Source organism: Calidris pugnax, unplaced genomic scaffold (assembly GCF_001431845.1).
Source record: "Calidris pugnax isolate Ruff unplaced genomic scaffold, ASM143184v1 scaffold211, whole genome shotgun sequence".
In the NCBI taxonomy this organism is placed as follows: domain Eukaryota; kingdom Metazoa; phylum Chordata; class Aves; order Charadriiformes; family Scolopacidae; genus Calidris; species Calidris pugnax.
In genome coordinates this window covers 6,764,717-6,769,279 of record NW_015091083.1, presented here as the reverse complement: position 1 = coordinate 6,769,279, position 4,563 = coordinate 6,764,717, and positions in this window count along the sequence as shown.

Here is a 4,563-nt window from a genome sequence, read left to right as displayed (position 1 = left end):
TCCCGGCCACGGGAGCGTGGAGCCTTCCAGCCACGCAGCCGTCCCCGCGCGGGTGCCGTGGGTACCCAGACCCCGCGGATGCCGGCGATGAGTTGCGCTGGTTCTCCCTGCGCGCTTCCCGCTGCTCCCGGCGCAGGAAGGGGTTGAGTGCTGATGGGCACCTCAGCACAGAGCTGGGATCCCGGGAAAGCTGGAAGCAATAGGCTCGGGCAGAAGTGAGCGCCTCTCGGAGGGAGCTATTTCTTTCTTTGACCCTCATTTCCCGTCTTGGGAGCTCCCAGGCAGAGACACTATGGACCAGGCTGGATCCAGATCCAGCAGGGTGTGCTGAGTGCTGGGCAAACAGGGCTGTTGTACGAGCTGACAGGAAAGCATCCTACTGCATAAAGGGTGGGTTGCATGTCATACAACTAAATGTACTCGGCACTGGTGAGGCCTCACCTTGAGTACTGCGTCCAGTTTTGGGCCCCCTACCATAAAAAAGACATTGAGGTGCTGGAGTGGGTCCAGAGAAGGGCGACAAAGCTGGTGAGGGGTCTGGAGAATAAGTCTTATGAGGAGAGGCTGAGGGAGCTGGGGTTATTCAGCCTGGAGAAGAGGAGGCTGAGGGGAGACCTTATTGCTCTCTACAACTCCCTGAAAGGAGAGTGTAGAGAGGTGGGGGTCGGTCTCTTTTCTCAAGTCACAGGCGACAGGACAAGAGGAAATGGCCTCAAGTTGTGCCAGGGTAGGTTCAGGATGGATATTAGGAAAAATTTTTTCACTGAAAGGGTTATCAGGCATTGGAATGGGCTGCCCAGGGAGGTGGTTGAGGCACCATCCCTGGAGGTGTTCAAAAGATGGGTTGATGTAGTGCTGGGAGGTATGGTTTAGTGATGATGCTCCTTGTTTGTTGTGTGGGTGTCTGTTTTTGTCAGTTAGGTTGATGGTTGGACAAGATGATCTTTAAGGTCCCTTCCAACCTAGAAGATTCTGTGATTCTGTAAATGCATCTAACAGATTACCCCTGCCCAAAGGAAAACGTCATTCTCCCCCTAAGACTCTGTTACAGCAGCTCCTCAGCACCTTTCTTTGGTCGATTAAATTCACAGCTCTGGCATAGAGTTAACCCAGTGGAAAGGGTTAATGAGGCAGGGCAGGCTCAGCACAGGTAAGAGGAGAAGGCAGAAAGTAGGGCTTGTTGGTGAATTGTTTCTCCTGAGCTAACTCCAGTGGGGGGGTGTGTGTTGATGATGTGGCTCACCTACAAACTGTGCTGCATATGAAAATTTGACTTTATTCAATAAACTACATCACATTGTAAACCTTGTCACTAGTCACATCAAGTCAGAGAGTGACACCCAATTCAAAATGACCACAACTTGTTTTCTAAACAAATATATAGCTATGTTTTCTTTAGGTAATAAAATTAACTATTAAGAAAGACCCAGTTTATACAGACAGAAGAGAAACTAGGTAAGTCAGGAAATGAAAATACAAGTCTGTCATGGGGCATGGAGCTCTTTATTCAGAGGAGAAAACACCTTATTTAGAGATAAAATTATCAAGCAACTTTTTTTTTTTACTTCCAGAACATCAACTTTAACAAAGAGTTCCAGTTTTCTCTGGAAACCAGAAGAAGAGGGGTTAAGGCCTGTACTCTGGGGCAGAACCCAGATGCCTCAAACACCAAGCCTGTTCCTCAGGCTGGCAATAGCCACTGGGAAACGTGTGCAGGTGTTCCTGCTGCATTGACTGTGTCACCTGGGCTCTTAATTAGCGGAGGAGGAAGTGGCTGTGTTGCTTAGCAGAAATACCTTCCTGCTGGGAACACACCTGGTGGAAAAGCACCTTTGGGTGGGGGGGTGTGAGTCTGTCCGGCCATGTGGAAAAGAGGACCAGTATGGCTTGTCTCAGAGCTGCATATTGTAGGTCATGTCCTCAGCAGAGCAAAGGATTTTTAGTCTTTTTTACCCTGGAAATTGCCAGCTGGAGTGCTTGAGGTGAGTGTGATGTGTACTTTAAACTATGCAAATGAGATATTTCATGGTACCTCGCACAGAGTCAGCAATTGGGCTCCTCCTGTTGAGTGTGTTAGGAATTTCTCTCAGCTGGGCTTCTCAATGGTTAGAAATCCTGAACAAACACAGGAAACTGCTGAAGAAAGGAAGGGGACAGCTGGGAGAACCTGACCATATGAAGCATGTTTGAATTGCCATAAAGTGTAGTGAGTACATGAATCTCTAGAGTTCATGATCTTTGTAATATTCATGAGAAAGTCTATTATTATTGGGTGACATTAAAATCCCCCCCTCCTTTTCCTTTGTGAATGATTGCAAGCCTGTTTGCACTTTACTAGGATGCTATAAAACTAATGGTGCCAAATGGTCAAGAGCTGAATAATAACACTTCTGCCAATTTTAGAAGACAGTCTAAAGCTGGCGTTTCTTGTTTGTCTGGCATCCACAATTACTCTGAAATTAGTATAATTTGTTTGGTTTATTATAGAAATATAAAGCGTGAAATTCTATCCTCAAAGAGAGATGCCAGCTCACTGGAGACAGAAAAGCTTTTTGTTCTTCTCATGTGGTAGGGTTGAGCCCATAGTAATAAGCTCCATAAAGACAATGCCGTTGCCTGCAAAGGAGGTACTTAATTTTCCACATGCAATAGCACTACCTATTGGATAAACTTTGGGGGATGAAATCATATTTGTTTTCTTTGCAACTGCATGGACTGCCCCACTAATTTGCTTTTTTAGTCACCTTGAGCACTCCTGAGCAGGAAGTGACAGAAGGGTGTCATCACGTTCATGCCGTCTTTGGCTTCTCCACCGATACTGTCAACAAGCCAAAACGTTTGAGCCAATTAAAGGTTTAGGCTGAGATACTGATGCATCTGCTCCCCGAACAATTCTTAACTTGGATTAGCAGTCCATTAACTGGGTTGGGCACCACAACTTCATGGGAGAACACCAACCTCATGTTGGAGCAATGGTGAAGAAACCATTGTACCTATAGAGAGCTGACCTGTGGTTAAACTCCTGCTCCTACCCTGGGCGAAGCTGCACCATACCTTCATAGGCTACACCATACCCCACCCACTCAACCTGCTTTGGACCTTTCTTGCAGTCAGGTGTCAGTGTTTTGGGTTTGTGGGTTGTTGTTTTTTTCTTTTTTTTTTTTTTCTTTTTTTTTTTTTTAAACCCATATCACTTCATGCAATTGTGCTACCCAACAGTCATAACTAGACTAAAAGAAGAGGTGCTAGTATCGCCAATGTTAGCAGGCAAAAATTCCCACTGAGAAATATTTACATTTCACGTTTGCGAGGCTACTTTTTTACCCCTTTTAACTTCCTGCTGTGATTGGCATTTTTAAGGATACAAGAGTATGGGGGAAGATTCATATTGAAAGATAGTCATATTGAAAAAGGATGAAGCAAAATTGTCTACTGAGTGTGGAGCGGATCCAAAAGGGATGTTGTCAGGGGCAGGAGTGATGCTAGGGATGGTGAACCCTGAAGATGGACAGCAGCTCATGTATGGGCTTGCAAAAGAGCGTAGTGGCAACAAAAGCAGCACTTTAATTTTGGGTTGTGCGTCTGGAGAAACACCACCATGTGTTTCAGTCCTCTCCCTGTGAATCAGAGAGCCTAGAGAGGCTGGCAAGGTTACCTCAGTTTTCAGGTTAGCAGGCCCTTTGCCTGGCTTCGTTAACAAGGAAGCAGTGGGATTTCCTGCTACTTCGGCGGCGACGGCACCGGAGCTGGGAAATGGGCCACAGCCTCCCAGGAGTGAAGCGTGACCCAGCCAAGGGCTGGATGCTGCTGGGACAACTCACACAGGGTTTGTCAGAGCGCCAAGGGAATGTGTGTCAGGTGTTGGTCATCTTCACGCTGTCATAGCTCTTCCACCCTTGGGAGGAGCTCACATGGCTGGGGTTTTTTTTTATCCTAAGCCGCAGGGTGAGCCTAGGGCTGTGGCACTAGATTTATGGCACTTGGACTGCCCTTGCTTTCCAAAAACCTTGTCTGGAAGTGCTTGGGGACAGACCTGTGGTGCTGGTGACCCCCGTGTTCTCTCCTGGGGCTGTGGCACTAGATTTATGGCACTTGGACTGCCCTTGCTTTCCAAAAACCTTGTCTGGAAGTGCTTGGGGACAGACCTGTGGTGCTGGTGACCCCCGTGTTCTCTGAGGCTGTCCCCAGAGGGGATGGGATGCCCGTAGTGGCTGTGCTGAGCCCCGGTGGTCCCCACGGTGGTGGCAGCAGGACGATGGGGATCCCGCTGCCCTGCAAACCACCGCCCACCCCACACACATCGCTCCCCGACCTTCGAGGCCCCCTATAGCGTGGCGGTCACCCCTCTCCTGCCCCACAGCCAGCCTTGAGGCACCCTCTCCCCCCCTCCTCGCACGCCCGAGGGGGGCTCTGCAGCTCCCGCGGCTCCCCCCGCGACCGCCCCGTCGGGGCTCAGCCCCGGTGCCCGCCGGAGGCGAGAGGCAGCCGTCGGGGCGGAGGCAGGAGGCGGGCGGAGCCGTCCCGTCCCTCCGCCGGGCGCGGAGCTATAAAAGGAGGCGCGGA